Here is a 24,157-nt window from a genome sequence, read left to right as displayed (position 1 = left end):
ACTATGGCAGATGCTTCACTTAAATATTCATTTGGCGGCTAAGACATCCTGAAAATATTTTCCAATTCTCTGGCAGGCAGGACGTCATGATTTGTATTTGCATATGGAAGACACCCAGGTGCCTGAATGCAGCAATGGACCACAATGCCAGGAGTGGAAAATCCAAGCAACAGCGCATGACAGGAATTAAATCTTATTTCGCATGACACACTCAATGCTGACGTTTAACTTTGTGGAGTTCAGAAAAGTCAACTCCTACTCAAAACAACTTGTTTGCAGATGTTCCCAGTCTTGTAGAAGATGGGCGGGATTTTCCAACTCCGCCCGCTGCCAGGATTGTCCGCTCCCCCTGAAAGTCAGTGGACTTTAGGCTGGGCCACCAAATTTCCCGCGGCGGGTCCCATCATAATGGAGCCAGAAAATCCCAGTCAGTGTGTTTTCAAGGGGACAGACCCCGCCTTCTGGGTGTCTTCCATATGTGAATACAGTATGGTGTCAGCCTTAGCTCAGTGGTAGCATATTTGCCTCTCTGTCAGCAAGGTTGTGGATTCAAAATCCCAACCTAGATACAGGAATACATCATCAAGGCTAACACTTCAGACAAGATGAAGGTTGCTGTTTTCAGATCAGACTTTGAAGTTATCTGGCTCATCAGAAGGATTTAACAGTTCCTTTGAGGCTATTTGAAGAAGAGCAGGGAAGCTCTCCAGGTGTCACGATCAATATTTATCCATTACCCAACACCATTGAAGCAGATAACAGAAGCACAGGAAGGTTAACAGAACAGAAGGAGGCCTTTCAGCCTATCATATCAGATCTGAGGGCTATATTTTCACCAAGTCAGGATGACTCAGGATCCCTTTAAAAATGGTGCCCAAGAGCCAATTCAGGGGTTCCCAGGGTTTCCAATTTTCAGGAGTGCCTTTTAAGGGCGTGGGCTGGTTTGGTTCACAAGCCCCCCCCTACACTCCTGACCTGCTCGGCTCCATTGCGGGGATAGGCATAGATTTGCTTCATGGCCGCTCAGAGGTGTGGTAAACCATAGTCCGCATGAGGGGACCTTTTGAAAAATTAGTTCAAAAGGTCCTCCTCATGCCCCTCGTGTCAAGGTATGCCCCCCCACCCACTCCCCATGGCTCCACATTCCCTGGTAAGGTAAGGCCCCCAAAATAACTCCTTTGGCTCTCATGTCCTTCCCCCATGCAAATGTTTGCCCCCCAAACAACCCCTTTAGCCCCCCATGATCCTATGCTATGCTATGCCCCTCCAACCACCCCTATGGCCCCTCATGCCCCCCATGCCAAAGTATGTCCCCCACTCACTCCTATGCCCACTTGAGCCTGCCAGGCCAAACTATGGCACTTCCATGCCCATTCACCCACGATACACTCCATAGAACACATGAACCCTATAGTGACTATAGGATATTTTAAAAAAAAGCTTTACAAGACACAGTCATTCATTGATAACTTTACTTTTACTTAAAAAAAAACTTGACTATTGCTGAAAACAGACATTTTTGTTGAAGCCTTTTGTCTTGCACTCATCAGGATGATCGCAAGAACACCCCTGACATTGGTAATCTTATGATTGTTCTGCTCAGTGCAAAATGAAAAGCTTTGACAAAATGTCTTCTCTCAGCAATATTCAAATCCTGTGCTACCAAAAATAACTCCTTTTTACTATAGGCCAATAACGATAATTAAGACTCCCTCTACCTACCTCAAGGATGAAAATTCAGCCCTTAGTCTGTAGCCCTGTACATTACAAAAGTTCAGTGCATAGCCAAGTAAATTTTAAAATCAGTAAGGGTTTTTCCTTCTACCCTCCTACTCTCTCTTTCAGGCAGTGAGTTCTAGAACCCCCATCACTCTTCAATAACATTCCTCCTCAATCCCCTTTAATCCTTCGACAAATTAGTTTAAAAATGTGGTCATTTACCTCGTTGCTGTTTGTGGAACCGTGCTGTGCACAAATTACTCCTACATTCCCTCTGTGGCATATGGAAGAGGAAGACCAAGGGAAGGTCTATGAAGAATTGCTCTCTGTGCAACTGTAGCTGCCAATCAAGGTTAACCCTCTGGTAAATACCTTGAGCCTTATCCACCCAAAGGAATCCAGGTTAGCGGATCCTGTGACACCGCTCTGATTTTTGAATGTCTGGCTAATTGTACCTCCGGGTGTTTCCTCTGAGGTCCTGGGTTTCAGCCGCATCGCTTAACAGAAAGCGTGCCGGTGCGCTCAACAAAGTCATTGGGCGACAGCTACGGAGATGCCACCAACCACACTGGCAGGCTGTGGTGCCTGCCTAGCAACAATTGTGGGGCACAGCCTTGGTGGGCCAGAATTTTACACCCCGCGGGCAGGCGCGCGCCCGACCCATCCAGCCGCAAAATAGCGCGACGAGGTCGGGCCAGCGTCCCCGACACCATCGCACACTCGCGTGAGATCTCACTCGGCTGGGCACGTGCAGCTTGTCAGGAGCGCGCCCGCCGACAATCAAGCGGGGCAGTTAAGCCCATTAAGGAGGCAATTAAAAGCCATTTTCCGTGGCCCACCCACTCTTACGCTTGACGGATGGGCCAATCGGCCGGGCGGCCTTTACGTTTTTACTCAAACCTCGATCCAGGGCGGGATGAAATCTCCGTGCGGGGAAATAAAATAAGCAGAGATATCGGGGGACTGTTTTTTTTTTCTGAGGTATGCTTTTGGGTGCTTGGTTGTGCTGCAGGGACATATTCTGCTGCATTTTTGTTGGGTTTTTATTCTGCGGAGGCCTGCAGCTCCCCGAGACAGCCGTCTGTCTCCAGGGAACTCAGCGGAAGCGCTCGCCGGCACCTGCAGTGATGTCAGTGCCCACCCTCTTCCTCCACCCACCCCCCCGGCACTGCTGAGCCTTTGTCCGGGTGGGTTTCATGCTGGCTGTTAATTGGCCAGCCCGCCGATCGGACGTGCCCGACGAGCGAAAAACTCAGGCAGTGGGGTCTGGATCAGACAAAGGCCTGTGCCCTGTACACCGATAGCTCCCATGCAGCATGTGGCAGGCACCTGGAGGAGCAGCAGGATTGGCTGTAGCTTCATTTCTTGGCCGACTTGTTAAAATCCTGACTGATGGAGATGGTGAAGCAGAAGGCCTCAGAGGTACACCTCCCTCATTGGCATGTCACGCAATGCCACATTAACTTCAGGACCCACCAAAAGGAGGCCTGCATAAATGCTCTTCACTTTCCTTCATGTTTGCCAAAGAACCACACCAGACACTACCTGGCTACGTGGCTCCCTTTCTTAGCCCGCCAGGGTACTGATCATTGTTGGGGTTCAGGAGACTGAGGATTATTGAGAAGACTTGACTGGGCTCTGACAACAGCAGAAAATTTTGTGATGTAAAATAATTTATCAATGAAATAAAGTGAGACTGCGCGGATCATTCCAATATCATTCAAATCAGCCATTCTTTGGAGCGTGATTAAGAATATTAACTGTAATGAATAAAAATAATTATTATAGTGTGAATAATAATATTAATAATTGCAATGCAATTAAAATAATTAATACTCTGCAGCGTGATTCATGGAATGTGACAAAAACAACACGTATTTATATCATGCTTTAGAGTAATAAAATGTCCTAAGTTGCCTCACAGGGACGTTATCATACAAAATATTAGGTGAGGATGACCAAAAGCTTGGTCAAAGTATGTTTTAAGAAGCGTCTTAAAGTAGTAGAGAGGGATAGATCAGGCAGGGAGGATTAAGGAGGGAATCGCAGGGCTGAAGGTGAGGCCACCAATGGCAGAGTGATTAATAACAGACTTGCTCACAAGGCCAGAATTGGAGCAAGGCAGGGATCTCAGAAGGTTGTTGGTCTGGAGGAGGTTACAGTGATAAGGAAGGGCAAGGCCATGGAGGGATTTGATCACAAGGTTGAGAAGTTTTAAATCAAGGCATTGCTAGGCCCAAGTGCCAGTGTAGGTCAGCAAATGGGGTGTTGATACAGATGAAAGCTTATCTCGTTGCTGCATTTTTCCAGTGAAGCTCAACGCAAACTGGAGGAACAGCACCTCATCTTCTGACTAGGCACTTTAACGCCTTCCGGACTGAATATTGAGTTCAACAATTTTTGATCATGAACTCTCTCCTCCATCCCCACCCCCTTTCCGATCCCCCTTTTTTTCCCAATAATTTATATAAATTTTTCTTTTCCCACCTATTTCCATTATTTTTAAATGTATTTCCATCCATTGTTTTATCTCTACCCTTTAGCCTTTTTCGATTCCTTCACCCCACCCCACCCCATCCCCACTAGGGCTATCTGTACCTTGCTTGTCCTGCTTTCTACCCTTAATTAGCACATTCCTTAGATAATATCACCACCTTCAACACCTGTTTGTCCTTTTGTCTGTGACATCTTTTGGCTATCTCCACCTATCACTGGCCGTCTATCCAGCTCTACTTGTCCCACCCCCCCTTAAACCATCTTATATTTTACCTCTTTTCTATTTTTCCTTAGTTCTGTTGAAAGGTCATACGGACTCGAAATGTTAACTGTGTTCCTCTCCGCAGATGCTCCGACCTGCTGGGTTTTTCCAGGTATTTTTATTTTTGTTTTGGATTTCCAGCATCCGCAGTTTTTTGCTTTTACCTCATAAAACTAGCTGCATTTAAAATCTAAATGAATCCCCTCATGGTTCTCTTTTTTTTCTCCAACTAATGCTTCCATCCAAAACTCTGATAGTTGCTTTGCATGAGGAAATTGCCAATGGAAGCAACAAGACTAGTAAAGTTGGATTAAGGGTCCTCCACTGATCTTCACCTGAAGTTACTTTGAGATTGAGAGAATCCCTATGGAAAAACAGGGCCTTCATATTTACCTTCCTGTAGTCCAAATGATAAACCAACAATTTACGTTACAAGCCAGTGATACCATTGCAGCATGATTACTGTACTGTGCATGTCATGGGCCTTTTTCAAGGCAATTGATTTGAGTTTGTTTCTCAGGCAGTATTTTTTGTTCTTGGTAATGATCTGAATTGACATGTCCGAGAGATAAAAATGAAGAAAGCAAAAGGCTTAAGTACTAACTTAAAAGAAACATATAGAAATAAGTTGCAATTATATAATGCCTTTCCTAACATCCAAATGTAATGTGGAGAACATCGAAGCCAATTTGCACACACAGATATTGGTTGAGGGATAAGTATTAGCTGGGACACTGCGGAGCACTCCCCTGCTCTTCTTCAAAATAGTACCATAGGATCCACTGGGAGGGGAGATGGGATCATCATTTAAAATTTCATCTGAAGGGTGGCACCTCTGACAGAGCCCTGCATTGGTGTGGCAGCCTGGCTTATGTGGTCAAGTCTCTGATGGCGGACTTGAACCCACAGCCTTCCAGAACTCAGGCAAGAGTACCACCACCGAGGCACAGCTGAGAATGGAGGAAAAGCCGGGAGAGGGGGGTTGGGAGTGGTGGGTGTCGAGTAGAGAAATAGAGCTGAGTCTTCCAGTCGGGGGGCGGGCCCCGGCCCCTCACACCAAGGTGCGTCGCGACATCATCGCGCAGCATTTCGATATTTCGGTCGGCGGGCGCATGTCGGAGGCGGCTGCGTGCCTGCCAAACTGTCTACGGCCCGTTGCCGCCATTAAAAAAATAATTTGCACTCGTTAAGAACGCTGCCTGTTCGATCTTACTGTTGGGGCAGGCAGGCGAAGAGCCAAAGCGGCCTTCCCGTTTTTCAGGAAACCTCATCCACGGGCGGGATGAGGCTTCCTGAAGCTTTTATAAAATACATAAATAAATTTTACTAACTTCACAAACATGCCCCAGCTCATGTGACACTGTCACTCGTGGGGACATGTTTAAATAAATTTTCACTTTAATTATTAAGAAGTTTTCTCAACCATTCGATCTCCTGAGGCAGCTCCGAGCCTCAGGGAGATTGCCGTGCTCTTGCGCGAAAGAGTGCAGGCCCCGACTCTCCCCTCCTCCCCCACCTGCGCAGGTAGCGCTGAGCATTGCCGGCTGCATGTTACACTGGGGGGGGGCCTTCATTGGCCCACCTGCCCCCACCCAGCCCACCCGCCATAGGAAAAATCCTCCCCCTTGTCTTTTAAGAAAAGGTTATGAGAGAATGCTGTAGTACGCACAACCCGGCAAAGTTTGAGAGCCAGTGAAATAGCAAATGTTCCACAATATGACCCTGAGGAGAAGTTGGTTGAACAAAGCTTCAACTTTTATTTAGCCGAAGAATAGGAGAAGGCAGAACAAATGCTACACTTGTTTAAAAATTCATTCATTTAGCTGTGAGAACAAATGATGGGCAGGCACAAGAGATGCTTAGAGGTTTTCCTATTTTACTTTTAATTTAATTACACTTGATTGACTGGGCCGGTGGGAGAGAATGTGAGATCCACAAAGTTGGAGGCAGGCAGAGGCAGAGAAAACAAGGAGAGGTAGAGACTGAACGTACATGTTAATGAGCACTATAGAACAGAAAACAAAGCAGAGAATGAGAAAAAACTAGACTACCGAAGCTGTAGAAATTGAGATAGGAACAGATAACTGGCCAGAGAGCTATAATAGTCCAGGAACTGTAGTGATAGAGACAGGGGTAGAAACGTGCACGCGCACACACACACACACACACACACACACAAAGAGAGAAAATAACAAAAAAGGAAGGGAAAACAAATCTCAAACTTGCAGAAAAAGAAACAGAGGGAAAATAATACAGTAAATGTAGAGATAAAGAAAAAGGGAGAGAAAATATAGAAACCAACATAGAATACAAAAATCAGAGCACTAGTAGTACAAAAAATAGAGGAAAACACACTAATTAAAATCTTTTATTAGGATTTGTGTAAACAGCATTTCACTGTTTGCATAATGACATACACAACTTTGAACATTTATGGTGAATGTTCCATTTTGAAAAAATAAAATTAATACTTTTGGGCAGTGATTAATTATCATTTGGTTACAGACATCCTGAAAACCTACCAACGCTTATTCCAGCACCACTGCAGCCTGGGGAGCAGAGAAAAAAGAGTATCAAGTCTAGCAGGTGGTATTAGAGGCTAGAGGGTGGTGCGGGGGGGTAGTGCGGGGTGGTGGGATGGGTGGGTAGGAGGAAGGCAGATGGTGACTCTATTGAGCGACAAGAATAAAACCAATCTTCTTGCGGGGTTTAGAGGGGGCAAGAGACAAAGTGATGCTCCCATTTGGGGTGGAGGATGGAGAGAAACAGATGGACAGTAAGCTTATATTCAGCAAGAAATTTAAAAAGATCTGTTGAGTAGGGAAGAGCAGAAGGAGAGTCTGTTGTGTGTAGGGGAGAAGAATGAAGTGGAGGTATCTCTCACTCTGCTGGGGCGGGCGGGTCACTCATGGTAAGGACATAGCGGGCCAGCAATGAGTGATACCATTTGCTTTTTCTGTATAAGTTCTTCCAGCTGTTGTGTGCATAGAATGTGATATGTGTAAAATGTGATGTGTAAGTTGTGACTGTTCATTCTGCCTGGGATTTGAAGGGGAGGGACTGAGGGGGACCCTTAATTGCGAGGAGGAAATAAAGAGGGAAGTAATCTGTTGGTAAGGGTGGGTCTACCTTCTTGGGGATAGACTGCAGAAAGGCCCTTTTAATGAAGGGAACATAAAAAGGTTGATGGCCAACTGAGCCAAGTGAGGGATGAACAGGAGAGGGAGAGAATCTCCCTTGTGAGCTGGAGGAATGGCTGTTATAGGTGATGCTGGGACTTCACAAGCCTATATTATAAAATATTACATCCTCTGATTAAGAATGAGCAATGCCACAGCTACTAGCAATATTACTACAACATTTGTATGGTTTCCAAACCTCCAATGTTTCATTTGTGTAGTCTGTGTCTCACTTAAACATACTGAATAATCAACAATTTGATTATGTATATGAAAGTACTGCTGTAGCCTGCAGCAGCTACTCTCCATGTTATCTGATAACCTTGAATTTGATTATCTCTGACGTTTGGGGATGTTTTGAAAATATTGCACATTTCAAAATGCTCACTGAGACATCAGTCAAGCAATTTGAAGTTTTTAATGTGTGGAAGTAATTAGACTGAGTAATTAGTGATCTTGTAAACACGTTATGAAAATTAATAATCGCTCATTAGTACGATGACTACCAGTAAAGAAATCAACTGAGAACAATCTTAAAATGTCTGCATGATTATTTATTAATTGAATTAATTTGAACTAATCAGTAATGTCAATTTTATGCTTGAAAACAATTTTCCTTTGGGAGAACAACTTACATTAATTATAACAGAAAAAATGGCATAAAGTAGTATATACATATATGAACAAAAAACATCACGCAATGAAGTTTTACTTTAAGCCTACATGTTTTAAAGTTATTAACTCAACATTTACCATGGTATTCAGTATTCTCTAATTTACAAATCATAAAGGCTGAGCAAAATATCCAAAATTCACCTGATTAACTACAATTTCCTGCTTTTCAAACATTGATACTGAAAATTCACTTAAATGACTTGGCTGGTTCAGGAGGTTTGAAGCTATTCCTTTATCCTCCAGGATCTTTTCATTCTCAACTCTTCTCCCTCCCAGAGATTGTAGATTGCCCGCTACAGAAGGAAGGACATAATAGGTGGTATTTAATGGAGGAGACAGGGGTCTCGCCCATTGTGTGCAGAGCCAGCGAGAGCCCTGCGTCACCTCTTTTAGGGAAGGCCCGCCGAAATAAGTGCCACTCAGGCACTTAACTGGACTGCGGTGGGCCTTCCTCTGGATCGAGCACCCCGGGAGCAGAAGCCCCGCCTGCCGAGAATGACAGACCAATCAGAGGTTGGCTGTTGTATTGGGCCCCAGGACCACCTAGTATCATCGATGGATTCCAGGCCACAGATGAGGGATGGCGGGAATGGGGTCATGGGGTGGTAGTCACAGAGGAGGGGGGGTGGGGTAAGCAGGAAGGAAAAGGGATGGCTCTCAGTGAACTCCCCACCTACCTTTCGATGCCGGATTCCACTGAGTGCCTTTGAACGAGGGAGCCCCCTGGGAGACCACAAGCAACCCCTCACAGGTTTGTTTGTCATGCTTATGGCATGGCGAGGTCCCTACCTGACCCTGGGTGAATACCAGCAGTGATGGCATTAATTGCCCACTTAAGGGCCTCAACTGGCAGTGGGACAGAAGACCACCCACAAGCCTTCCCACCATGAACTTAATCGGGGTGGACGCATGTGTTAATGGTTTGTTAATTATATTGTTATGATACATAAGGTGAAGGACATTTTTTAATTAAGTACTTTGAGCACATATAAATAGGAGACACTGGGACTGGGTGTGTGATAGGAGTGTTGAGACTGAACAGGGTCAATAAACAAGCTCAATAAAAAAGAGCTCTGTGTCTTGGTTTTGACTTCATCAATTGGCTTGGATTCTATTAACAGCAGGAAGTCAGTGGGGTCCCACCCACCAGTCTCTCACCTGATTCAATGACCTCCACCACCAAATTTTCCATGGGGGGAGGGGCATTAAATTCCACCCAATGAGTGGAAGACATGTGGACCCACTAGAGTGCATGTGTTTTAAGATCCTGAAAGAGTGCTCATAGAAAGAGATTCCTCCCTGAACACAATCATCATCGAGAGTTCCTTAAGGTGTTCAAAATATTGCAAAAGGCCTGGTTGTAGGTGTGTTGGAGTAAACCAGCTTAATCTAGGACTTGATGGCTGCTTAATGGGCTTGAAGGCTGCTCTGGACTGAAGTCTACCCTGGAGTATGTTGCAACTCCATGGGAAAAATTTTCCTCCCATTTGGGGGGGAAGCGCAGGTGGGCGCACATCCGATCGGTGCCCCTGATTGGGGATGCGTCACCATTTTATGTGGGCAGGCCAGTTAAGGCCCGCCCAGGGTGACATCCGCCAGGAAGCGCTATGTGCTCCCTGTGCGGGTGGGGGGTAATTCCCTCAGCCAGGAGTGCGTTCTCTCACGCATGTGCGCAAAAGAGTGCATTGATCTCCCTGAGCTAAGTGCTGCCTCAGGGAGACCGGCTCCGAATTAAAATTTGCAGTAAAAATGATAGAAAAATTTCCCTGACATGTCACATGAGTTGGAACATGTCCGTAACTTTAACTGAAATCTTTACTAAAAATTTAAGTACCCTCATGAAACCTCATCCTGCCCGTGGATGAGGTTTCATGCTTTTTCCAATGCCTGCCAGGGTTCCCAGCCTGCCCACCAACCTTAAGGTTGAACAGGCAGGTTCATTAATGATTTTAGTTAGTTTTTCAATGGCCTCAATAGGCTGTTAACAGGTCGGCGGGTGCGCAGCTGACTCAGCTGTGCCCCCACCGATCTGAAAATGGGAATGACGTGGGGTAACATCAGGAGCTCCACTTGACATCATCCCGCGTCATTTTATGCGTCGGCGAGTGGGCCCTGCCCCCGCTCGCCGATCGGAAGATCCTGACCCATGTGTTTGCCAGGGAGCCTCCGCTAGCAATGATCCTGAGCACAATGCAAGCCTTCCTTCTGAGTCTTCACATTCATGCCTCCAGAGAACTTGGATTCCAGTTGACAAGATGCCCTCTTGCTGTGTTTCAAAATGCTGGGATTCAGATCAGTCTGAAGGAACATTGAGGTAGCCATTTACTGCAGTCCATGGGTTTACTCTCATGTGGAACGGTAGATATGCAACAGGAATGCTCAGCCAAAGGGCTAGTGCTGTAGCTGTCTCTCAGGATGATGTTACATTTGACCCATCCGCTTCCCCTGCACAAATTTTAGCAGAGGAGGTCAGAAAGCAGACAGGAGCAGTTATCCACAGCAGCAGTGCATTTGGCTCAATCAGTTGTATGGCCATTTCATATAAAGAATAAGGAGGATCAAGGCTACCTAAATCCTTAGTAATGCCCACAGAATCCCAGCAGCCTAAGAACACACTTCCTCCTTCTACTGAGGAACCATTTAACAGAAGTGACCATTGTGAGTTAGTAGCTCCACAGAATATGGGGACTCTGAAGGGTCTGCACCTTGGGAAAGGATACTAACATCTCTGTGACAAGACATGCTAGTCACAGAGCGCATCACAGAAAGTAGGTGAATAAATTCATTACACTGTATGTGAACTTTGTTCAGAGAAATTCTTTCTGATTGCATTGAATAAGAATGAAGCACAGGGCTGTTGGTGGCAATGGAAGTGCACAAGATAGTGCTGGGGAAAGTCCTTGAAGACACTTTCTCAATATCTAATGGGCATTAGGCTTTCTTAAGAGGACAGGTTAGCTGAATGTGTCCTGAACCAGCCATATAAATACTAATGCTACAAGAGCATGTCAGAAGCTGGGAATTCTGCAGTGAGTAATCCCCCTCCTGACTGCACCAAGCCGGTCCACCATCTACAAGGTACGAGCCAAAAGTACAACAGAATACTCTCCACTTGCCTGGCTGAGTGTATTTCCAACAATGCTCAAGAAGCTCGAAGCCATCTAGGTCAAAACAGCCCACTTGATTGGAACCCATCCACCACCTTCAACATTCATTCCCTCCACCACCGACACACAGTAGCAGCAGTGTCTACCATCTACAAGTTGCACTGCAGCAACTCAACAAGGATCCTTCAACAGTACCTTCCAAACCAGCGATCTGGACAACGGTGTTCGGTGGTTTGATACAATAAATGATCTGCTGGGCCACTTCAGAGGAGAGGTAGTCACATCAGTGAGGAACTGTTTTAAACACGGTGTGGCAAATTTATTTGAGAAGGAAAGTGCAGAATGATTCATGCAATAAAAAACAGCCAAAACTGAAATTCTCTGCTGCTTCGAGTTCAGTTTATACCTCAACATCTGACTTGTTGCCATTAATAAACACCTTCGTCCACATACTGTAGATCTTCAGTTTATGATGATTTATGAAATCAGAGACTATCGGACAGAATTTGCCATTTTCAAGCTGTTTCCTTCTTCAGAGAGTAACGTCCTTCAGAACCTTCCATGCTGATTATTGAGACAACACTGAATTCTTACACGCTGACTGCTGACAGCTAATAAAGCAAAGTAGGCAGCAGAGGAGAATGCACCATGCAAGCTCTTTAAATTTCATAGGCTTGGAAGCCTGGTAAAGGATACTCTCAAACCAGCCAACAACAGCACCACCAACTTGCATTTAAATAGCGTCCTTAATGTAGTAAAACGTCCCAAGGTGCTTCACAGGAATGTGATCAAACCAAGGGCAGAACATTATGCTCAGCATGCAGGCACACACCCGAGCGTAAAATGATGTGCGATGACATCAGGTGCGCGTCCTGACATCATCGCGCAGTCTCGCGATATTTCGATCGGCGGACACGCACCGGAGTCGGCTGCGCGCTCGCCATTAACTAAAAGGCACATTAAGACCACTAACAATCTAATTAAATTCAAATTTAGGCTGTCTGTCCAACCTAATGGTTGGCGGGCATGAGAAAAGGACAAGCGGCCTTTACATTTTTTAGGAAACCTCATCCACGAGTGGGATCAAACATTAAATAAGAACTTTATTTTGAATTAAAAACATGCCCCAGCTCATGTCATGTGAGGGGACATGTCTTATTAAATTTTTATTCTCTCAATTTTTGTTTTGAAACAGCGCTTCATCTCCCTGAGGCAGCTCTGTGCCCGCACAGGCCGCACTCAGCGCTGCCCACTCGCGTTCCACGCAGGGCAGGCCTTAATTGGCTCACCCACGTAAAATTGTGGTGCGGAGGGCGAACGCGGGCAGCGGTCATCTTCCCACCCGCCCCCGGCCAAGGGCAAAGTCCTGCCCCAAGTTTCACGCTGACCAGCGGGCAGCCTTTCCTGCTTCCCTGGTCTCAAAGTTTTAATCAGCTTACAGATTCTGAAGTCAGAATCAAACAGAAATTTCACAGACCGAACCAAAGGAATCCTTGTTTTGGAACGTTACTGATCTAAGGGCTTCACTGGAGTGGGCTCAGTAGCTAGCAGCAGGCAGTGACCCAATTTCTTATGATGTGGGTAGGGAGGAGCACACCTATACCACGTTTAGGTAAGTATGAGGGCCTTCCTGTCGGTTCACACCACATTGTCCCGTGCAAATTCAGGAGCATTCGAAAATCTGGCAAGACTTGCGGGACTCGAATTCAAATGAAGTAACCTGGCCTTTAAATGTTCTCAACATGTGCTCCTGACACCAGCACACCTGCCTTACTTAATGTTGTGAGTAGCATGCATCTCCTGCCTATCATCTTGTGAGCTTCGTAGGCTGGTTAGTGCCAAAAATGAGCATTGCATAGATGGATTTCCAGACTAGAATTTCACAGAAGAGAAAGAGATCATTTGACATATTGCATGCCTTCACTGTCTCTTTCAAAGCCTATTCATTTTGTCCCATTCCCCTGTCCATTCCCCATGCTTAAATTTGCTTTCTCCATCAGTCATAGCAGGCATGCTGGTGTTAATGTGATTTGCTCATTTCAGGCTAGATGTGCAATTCTAAACTGTAATTCAAGGGTGGCTATTGGGAATACCGAGGTACAATCTACATCTGAAATTTCCCTGACCCTGACTTCAATTGCACAATTGTATGATCAAGAGTACTATTAACGATCTAATTTAATAGAACAATTTCACACCAGGAAGCTAATGGAAATGGCCTTTCACTCATCCGATCAGGAGAGTACCAAACTGGCAAAGTAAGGGAGGGAAGTGACATGGCAAAGTATATCTGGAATAGTAAACCCGCTTAATGCATTATAAAAACGTCTTTGTAATTGACTGTAGCAGAAATGGCAAATGGTTATCACTATTGGTCTGATATTGGCATGGGCATGTGGATGATGTAAATAGTGGGGTCTGTACTTAACCGTTTCTCATTTAAGAGCTATTATGAATTCTGCTTCCACTATTGTTTTAGTCGTCCTGAATGCTGAATTGTCCCAGTTTGAGTCTTTACCTCTTGAAATTTTATACAACTCATCATCCCAGGCAAGTTATCTCAACTAATGGTTTTATCTATAAAATGCTGCTGCAAAGGGCAGAATAGGCACCTAAAGTAGAGTAGCCTAACAAAGAGCAGGATTTGGTAAATGTAATGAGACATTTTTAAATTACACTGTGATACTTTTGGAATGTTTGGAATTGCAGTGGCTGAATGCGGTACCAGACTGTCACTGGGCTAGTAATCCAGAGGCCCAGGCTCTGGGGCATGCTCTAAGGACATAGGTTCAAATCCCACCAAGGTAGCTGGTGGAATTTAATTTCAGTTAATAAATCTGGAATATAAAGATAATTTCGGTAATGGTAATCATGAGACTCTCATCGATTGTTGTAAAAACCCGTCTGGGTCACTAAAGACCTTTAGAGAGGGAAATCTGCCATCCTTACCTGGTCTGGCCTACATGTGACTCCAGACCCACAGCAATGTGGTTGATTCTTAACTGCCCTCTGAAATGGCCGAGCAAGCCACTCAGTTCAAGGGCAATTAGGGACGGGAAACAACTGTTGGCCTTTCCAGGCCCGCCCACACCCCATAAAAGTATAAAGCAAAAAAAAACCCAAAATTTACTCTCAGCTAAATCAGGAAGAATCAGAAAACAACCACATTTCATCAAATAAAGCAGAACATTACCAAGAAGGAGTAGAATATGAAGAGCACTAAATCAAGACAGAGGGCAGAATTTTGCCGTCGGCAGAACCCCCGATGTCACCCTGCCCCAGTTAAATTTTCAGGAAGGTGGGGACGCAGCAAAATCAGCTGCGGGCCCGCCAACCTATCAATGGCCAAATGAGGCCACTGACAGGGTCATTAAAACAATTAAAGGACCTGCCTGTCCAGCCTTAAGGCTGGCGGACAGGCCAGGAGCCCCAGTGGGGAATAGAAAAAACATGAAACCTCATCCAGGGGCGGGATGAGATTTCATGTAGGGTTTTAAAAAGTTTAATAAAGTTTTACTGTAATTTATGAACATGTCCCATCTCATGTGACATTGTCACATGAGTGGGATATGTTAAGGAATTTTTTTTTTCTATTTAATCTTTTTAAAAGTGTCAGCGATCTCCCTGAGGCTGCAGCGATCTCCCTGAGGCTGCACTTAGCCTCAGGGAGATGCGTGCTCTTTCAGGTGCATGCGCGAAAGAGTGACTCTCACTTTTGGGGAATCCCCCCCACTCGCATAGGAAGTGCATAGCGCTTCCCGCCGGCCATCATGCTGGGCAGGTCTTAATTGGCCCGCACATGTAAAATGGCGGCGGGGCCCACTTCTCCGGCGGGGATCAGCTCCCTGCCCACCGGAGATTGGGTCAGGCCCACCCACCTGACAGGCAGAAAATTCTGCACAGAGACAACACAATGCCACAGAGTAGAAATAAAGAAATTAACGCTATAACTGCTTGAATGGTGATTGATACAATATTAAACCATGCCCCAATTTGCCTGTTCTGATGAACATAAACATTAAAATAAAAGTAAAATGCTACAGATGCTGGAAATCTGAAATAAAAATAGAAAATGCTGGAAAAGCTCAGCAGGCCTAGTAGCATGTATGAAGAGAGGAACAGAGTTCGTGTTTCAAGTTCATTGTGACTCTCCTTCGGAACTGGAGGAAATGTGATGGGTTTTATGCTATTGAAAAATGAGGGAGGGGCATGTGGGGCAAAATAGAAGGCCAGGGGTAGGTTGGAGGGTAGGAGAGATTAAATGACAAAGATGCCATGGAATACAAGACAAAGAGAGTGGGAATGGTAAGGTCAAGACAAGGCTTTTGGTACAGAGTAGGTGTGAATAGCAGAATAAAGGTCAACGCTGTCTGAAAGCAAAATAGCAGAATGTGCTAATAGCAGAAAAAGAGGTCAGCGTTGTCTGAAAGTAAAAACATGAGAACAAGATACAGACTGGCACATGGTGGGGCGGGGGGGGGGGGCAAAATTCAAAATGGAAGACAGAGTTCATGGTCTGAAATTGAACATAAAATGCTAGTTCAAGAGCAGAAGAGAGAAGAGAAAAGAATTCTTTTAGCGTCCAGGCCAACATTCATCCCTCAACATCATCTCCACAAAAAATAAAGGCCAACAGGTCATTAATTTCTGTTGCTGTTAGTGTGATCTTGTTCTGTTTAAGTTAGCTGATCATTTAAAGATAAATCATTAGTTGTGAAGTGCTTCGTGTTACGACCACAGCCGATGCTATTCACTAAGTAAACCAAATCCCAGAGGGGAATTTGTCTCACTGATCATGACCTTTTTATTTGTATTTTGAAAATGAGGGAAAAGCTACTGATCCCAGGAGCATAGAATCCCGGTAACACTTATAGGGTTTTAAAACTGAAAGATTTATTAACATGAAGAAAATAAAACTTAAGCACACAAGATTAAAGCTACACAACTGAAACAGTTTAACAAAACATCCCCCCAAAAAACTCACTTGGTCAGAACATACAAGTAAACTACGTGTGGTAGCAGCTCCCTTATAAAGGTTCAACTATAAGACTCCAGTAATATGACCCCAGGCATTAACTACTGTCACTTTAGTAAAAGGTATACCATATGACTTCTCACCCTCTTCCAAAAAATCCAAAAGAAAGGTTCAGGAACAGACTGCTTTCTGAAATCAAAGACTTCACTGGCTCGAAAATTCAATGGCTGCTTCAAATTCACAACTTCTCCCAGCACAGACCAGGGGCAGGATTTCTACCCCCCCAACCCGTTGGGGGCAAAGTTGAATTGTGGGCACATGGAGGCGTGCTTCCAATCGGTGCCCACAATTGGGGGTGTGCTGCAATTTTACATGGGCGGGCCAATTAAGAGTGCACGAGAAAGCTAAGTACAGTCTCAGGGAGATCATCTCTACTGTCAAAAATATTAAAAATAGAGAAAAAAAATTCCCTGACCTGTCCCCTCATGTGACACTGTACATTTTTTAAAACCTACATGAAACCTCATCCCACCCGTGGATGAGGTTTCATTGCTTTTTCTAATTCCGGCCAAGGCTCCCGGCCTACTCAGCAACCTTAAGGTTGGACGGGCAGGTCCATTAATTACTTTAATGGCCTTGTCAATGGCCTCAATTGGCTATTGACAGGTCGGCGGGCGCACAGATGATTTTGCTGAGCCCCCGCCTACCTGAAGATTTAAGTGGGGCGTGGTGACCTCGGGAGCTCCGCCTGACAACACCGCGTGTCATTTTACTCGAGGGTGAGTGGGCCCCACTCCATGCTCGCCAACAGGAAAATCCTGTCCCAGATTTCAGGACACCTCCCCCACACGGCCACACAACTCAGCTGAACATCTTCCCTTAAATATCCTTTTCCTCTTTCATCTTAGATTCCATTGTCCTAAGCACCTCTTTGAACTCAACTTTTCCAAAATATAAAAATCTTTCATGTTTTCCTATTACCTCCATTTTAGGGTCAAATTAAATTTAATAACCTTCTCTTGTTTACTTATGATACCATTGTAAGTAGTAAAAGTCCCTTGACACTTCTAAACTCCCCTTTGGAATTTAACAGCTGAAAAGTCAAGTCCCTACCTATCACCTAATGCAAATTTTAAAATCCAAAATACTCACTTGTACATTTAACTTTATCATAGCCTCTCATTACAAATGCAAGATGTCTTTACTAAGCTTCCCCCAGTTTAAATAATCATGGACACACACACACACACACAACCTTCTTTACAGAAAACCACCATATTCCCAAAATATTGAAATAATAACATCCATCCTCACACTTGAAACATCCATAGGATGCAGTAAGGTGACATATAAACACAGGCTCTTTTCTTTCTATGATTAATCTTAAAAGCAAATAAAGAGGACATTACTAAACCCAATGCCAGACAGACACTGATCTTCAAATATACAGACTCAGACAGATTGAAGGAAACAAGGAAAGTTTTACCTCAAAACAGAGAAATAAACAACCTTTAAGGTATGCAGTTCAATAAGATGAATCTGAGTCAAAGAACCAAAAGAATCTTTCCAGAATTGGCCCAATAAAAAGAAAGAAAAGAAAGACTTGCATTTCTATAGCGTCTTTCACAACCTCCAGGCAACGCAAAGTGTTTTACAGCCAATGATGTATTTTGGAAATGTGGTCACTGATGTAATTTAGAAATATGGCAGACAATTTACTCATAACAAGCTCCCACAAACAGCAATGTGACGATGACTAGATAATCTGTTTTAGTGATATTGATCAGGGGATAAATATTGGCCAGGGATAACTCAATACTCTTCTTCAAAATAGTATCATGGAATCTTTTATATCCAGTTGCGAGCAGGTGGATTTTGTGTCTCACCCAAATGTTGGCATTTCAGACATTGCGGCACTCCCTCAGCATTGCACTGGCATGTCAGCCCATGCATTAGTGCCAAAGTCTCTGCAGTGGGTCTTTCAACACACAAACTTCTTGAGTCAGAGGTACCAACAGAGCCAAAGCTGATGCTTACAATCTTCTGAATTTCTCACAAGTGCATCAGTCATTCTGTTGACAAGAAAAAGAATCTGCCCAATTTGCAACCTCCTGCCATCAAAAGATAACAAACAAACCTAACAATATGATGGTGACATCTAACATAACTACTTTCATCTAAGGGAGAAAAGATCCTGGTTACTACTACAGAATGGAAGTGATGATGTGGACTTGGTTTATTTAAAGACCAGAGTCTAGAAAGACAATTCACATATTTCTCTCCTATTGTCCTAGAAAGCAGTCAATCTTAATAGCCTCAATATTAATTCCCTGTTGAGATGTGGGAGAGAGTTGGAGGGGGTCTAAAAGTTTAAAAGCATGGATGTACCCATTGTTATATTTACATAGGCACACATGACCACATTTATATGTTTGATATTAGGCTTCTGCCTAATTGGGACCTGGAGTTAAATTGAAAAGTTGCCTCCCAGGGCTCAAGAAACACAACAGTGGAACAAAGGCAGGAACTGAAATTCCAAAGGTAAATGCCTTTTCCAGCGCCCCTTGGCCCATCTGCGGATCGCAGCTTCTTTCTTTCTTGCTACAATCACTGATGACACTCCCCCACAAGCCCCAATCTGTAGCTCCCTTCCTCTCGGGCGTCAGGGACTGTTGCCTACTGTTGGTGGGTTTTCCCAACCGGCAGCTTGTTTCCTCATAAATGTGACCAGCTGAAACAGAAGCAGAAAAGTTATAAGTTAAAGTCGGTTGGACCTCCACGTGCCCAGCCATGTCGGGTTTCCCCTATGCTCCACCGCACTTTCCAAACCTCCGCACAAATATCCAGCCCTTTGACCCTGATAGAACATCGTTCTAATCTTTCATCATCAGCAACCTTTGAAAAAAGTAACAAGGGGGTGCCAAAGTAAGGCCGGATACCCATTTCAACCCAGAGAATAAAGGGACAGACTTGTTATAGATGGAAGAAATCCATAACATTTTAAAGGGAAATTAGATCTGAACAATAATACCTATCAATTTTCCCTCAGCACGATAGAGAGAGAGATGTGGTTATCATGGCTGTACTTAGCACCTCTCCTGCCCTGTGTGACCACTGGAGAGTGTGGATGGCCAGAGATGAGTGTGCTGCGTGGCTGCCCTGTCAACCTGCGACAAGAGGGACATTGGCCCAAAGCAGGATGCTGAGATTGCAAGGGGCTATGAGGGATCCCAGCAGTGACTTTCCATGGCCAGCGATGGCGAGGAGATTATACAATGTGTGCAGTCCAACTGCTCCGTGGGCCAATAAAGTGGTGGCGGACTTGAAGTCTGTGCCAGGGGGTGGGGGGTGCGGTTGTTGTGGAGGGTGCTAGGGGGGGTGTAAGGCGTGGAGCGCTTGGAGACCCTTTGGTGCCTCCGTGTTGCTTGCATGGGCAGGCAGGCTAGGAGCCTGACCCCAGTCATGTCACTGGCTGCGCCTGATCTGCCTCAGTTGTAGAGGCATGGTCAGTTTATACAGGTGTCCCTAATGCGTGGCCACTTCCCTCACTTACCCTGCCCCCCACCTCGATTGCCTGTGCGTGGGATGCAGCGCCAGGGCAGCACATTGACGCCCCCACCCACCTCAGCAGTCGCCTCTGAGGTTGGCCAGCACTTGCCCCCGGACACCATCTCCCACCGCGCCCCCCTCCCCCATCAGCAGCCACCTCCGATGCCAGGCATCGGTTGCCCACAACCCTGAACCCCACTCCCAGCACCCATGAGGCCTGTAAACAATGGGTGAGCTGTGGTGAACGCTGCTGCTCACTCACCTCAGCTCCCCCAAAGCGAAGGCCACCAAGTGCATGCCGCCCGTGTGCTGTTGTGAAACATGTCGGCGTGCTTTCCCGCTGATGTGGACGGATGATACAGCGGGGTTCCAAGAGCCTGGCGGGATAGCCTTTTAATTATATGCTAATATATTACAATTAGATCCTCGCCGACTGATGGTGGGAAACGCGTCTCGCCGTCAGCGGGATGAGCCACATTTTCCGCACACACCACCTTTCACGCAACACCCCCCCCCCCACCAGTTGCCTTTGAAAATTCCGCCCTTAGTTTCTACTCTCTCAGTGCAATATGAACGTAGTTAAGCGAATGGCTGAACAGGAATAAGGATGAGGCAGTTACGATGGCCATCGAAATAAATTATAAGAACAAAGTTTTTTTTTCTCCTCTGTCTTTGATCGGTAATTGTAATAATGAACTTTGCGGGAAGGATGCAGTCAGATCCAAGGCTGAGTTTACAAAGAATATTATGCAATAATCCCCAATATTCCTTCAGTGTGTTTATCAGCATTCCCACAGGCAAGCAGGAAAACAGATAAGTGCACTGTTAAAATACTGACAATTCCTAATGTTCCACTTATATATGCAGACAACACAAATCGAGGCATTTCATATGTGCTTGGAATTAACTGGTTTAAGAAGGCATTGTTTTAGAATTAAGAAATTACATTGCACAAACAGATGGCAAAATATACTTGAGGCAAAATGAATATTTTTCAAAGTAGTTCACCTGATATTGAAAAAAAGTCTGGAAACAGGACACTTCCTTTTATATAGAGTAATCACAAAAGTGGGGAGGCAACTGTGAGAATATGCTGAAGAGTTCCTGTATAAGTTTGCCTAAAAGGATGCCTGAGATTCACAGTTAAAAGTGTACTGTTGATGAAGGAGCTTGCTGTGGTTGTGTTTACCTTTGATACATGCAGATGCCTCATGACTGGTGAGCAGTTGCATAACCACTTACGAAAACAAATTAAGGTCCTGAAACAATAACAGACAGAAGGCCAGACATCCTGTGGTTAAACAACTACGTGTAGGAAGGTCACATGTGAAAACGAAATATGTGGACTAAGTCTAGTGGGACGTGTACCAATCAAAGACAGATCACGCACCCCAGACACTAGCACAGGCCAATCAAAGACTAAACATGTGACCCCGAGACCAATGGAGCGGCTCAAAAGGATTGGCCAAGGGAGCATAAAATCAGGCTGAAGACCCTCATCAATACGGGGACATTGAGGGGGAGACAATCAACAGGAGAAGTCCCACTGAAAATGGATCGGGCCTAGTCAGACTGGATCCAATCAACCTGCAGTCAACCTACTCAGCCGAACAAGGGGGTAACTGTATGTTCATAAAATTACTCTGTGATTTTTTTTGTAAGTTTATAATTTTAAGGCAATAAAGTTGTTGGATTTGCAGTGAAATTGTGTCAGTTGTGATTCTCAATCCCACAGGCGTTACATGGTTACAAGACTTGGTTTATCACTGTTCTGCAACCTGATAATGGCTCATTGGATAGATAATTGTCAGACTTCGAGTTTCGCTATTTAAATTTGACATAATATTGATAGGAGTGAAATAAGAAAGCCATCTGGAGATATAGGTCTGAATTTTATGACTGACGTTGCTCAGAACTCCAGCTTCACAGTAAAAGCGGGTCCCGAACCTTCACTTACCAGCAGCAGGACCTGCTTAGGAATCAGGTAACTGATGGCCTCCTAATTAAGGATGGCAAGAGGGCTCCTGGCATTGCCAGCCCAGTCAGAGGGCCAGCAATTCTGAAACCCCAGCAGCGCCACACGGAGAGGTGGTCGCTTCTGAGGTGTGCAGGCAACCTCAGGAGATAGATAGGTAAGTAACATAAAATAATGAAAATAACAGAGTCTAATGTTGGAGGGCACATCCTTCAGGGGAGACTATTGGGGCGATGGGGTGTGCCTTCCTTGCTTGTGGCCCTATCTTAGTGTCATGGAAAATTATGCCTGGGCTACCACAGGGAGGCTGCACCCATTTTGTGAGCAGCATCCCATGTGGTGGGGGGTTTGCCTTGCCCACAGTGAATGCTGATAGCATTGTAAAATGACCTCTAATCAGGCCTTTAAATATGGTGATGACTGTCTGCCTGCTTGAGTGGGCAGCTCTGTTTCCGATCCCTCCGCTGGGGCGCTAGAACAATGCCTGGTGGTGGGACCACATTGGGGAACATTTACTGCAACCCCCCTCCCGCACCCCCCACCTCCACCCCCACGCCCCCCCCCCACCCCCCCACCCCCACCCCCACCCCCATCCCCCCCATCCCCCCCATCCCCCCCATCCCCCCCATCCCCCCCACCCCACCCCCCCACCCCACCCCCCATCCCCCCACACCACTCCCCCCACCCCCCCATCCCCCCCATCCCACCCCACCCCCCCATCCCCCCCACCCCACCCCACCCCCCCAATCCCCACCCCACCCCCCCAATCCCCACAACCCACCCCCCCAACCCACCAACCCACCCCCCCCACCCCACCCCACCCCCCCACCCCACCCCACCCCACCCCACCCCACATCCCCCAACCCCCCCACCCCACCCCACATCCCCCAACCCCCCCACCCCACCCCACATCCCCCAACACCCCCACCCCACCCCACATCCCCCAACACCCCCACCCCCCCAATCCCCATCCCCCCCAAACCCACCCCCACCCCGGTGTCCCAGCTCACGTCCTGGGGCCGGTAAAATCCTGGCCAAATGTTCAAAGATAATGATTTTCATTTTCTTCATTTCTCTCAGCTCAAGCACTGGGCAGGCACATTGCACCAGAATCAACCAAGCTGCACTGCGATTTGATTGGCTGGGCCATTGACATGTCACAGCCATTACCATATTTAAATGCCTAATTAGAGGCCATTTTACATTGACATGTCCCCAAACATCAGCACAGCTGCAAGCCTGATGTCTTGAAGGTCATAAGATCTTAGCATTACAGCAAAAGGAAAGAAAGACTTTATTTATATTACACCTTTCATGACCCCAGGATGTCCCAAAGTGCTTTACAGCCAATGGCTTTTGAAGTATAGTTGCTGTTGGAATGTACAAAATGCTACAACCAATTTGCGTATAGCAAGATCTCACAAACAGCAATGAGATAATGACCAGATAAGCTGTATCAGCAGTTGTAGTCAAGAGATAGAGATTGGCCAGGATGGAAAACTCACTTGCTCTTCTTCAAAATTAGTGCCTAGGATTTTCACACCCATCCGAGAGCTCACGTGAGTCCCCGGTTTAGCATCCTCGCTGATAGGCAGAATAAAAATTTTGAATGACTACATTTGAGAGGAATCCAAACCCAACAGCTTTTGTGCCACAATCAGAGGAACCAGAGGAGACTTACCTCACTAACACCGGAATGCTGAGTTTACACTTGTTGTGGTTGGAGGTCTTGCTCCATATCTTACAGGAACCCCAGGAAGTCTGGCACAGAGGATTTCCACCTTCTTTGTCCCAACCTTTAATCCAAGGAATCGGGGTTCTTCAGGGACAAGGGTCAAGAAAATCAGTCCCTAAAACTATTTTTCTTCAATAAGTGCTGTATGATTGACTTATTGAAACTGTGATCATGCATCTACCGTTTATAACAGAAGTTTTTAATAATAGACCAATGTTATTAATATGAAGCAACCACGATGTTTACTGGTTGCTTGATTGTGATTTACATCGATTTATTCAGAATTGATTGTCATTACAATAGTGGTTATGAGTCAAATATACTTCATTGTGAAGCACCTTGGGATATCCTGAGGTTCTGAAAGGTGTTATATAAGTTTTCAAGTCAAGTCCTGTTCACCCCTGTGCTCACTGACCTACACTGACATCCAATCCAACAGTGCCTCAACTTTCAATTTCACATCCTTGTTTTCAAATCCCTCCATA

This window comes from Carcharodon carcharias, chromosome 6 (genome assembly GCF_017639515.1).
Source record: "Carcharodon carcharias isolate sCarCar2 chromosome 6, sCarCar2.pri, whole genome shotgun sequence".
Classification (NCBI taxonomy): domain Eukaryota; kingdom Metazoa; phylum Chordata; class Chondrichthyes; order Lamniformes; family Lamnidae; genus Carcharodon; species Carcharodon carcharias.
This window is presented reverse-complemented; position numbering follows the sequence as displayed.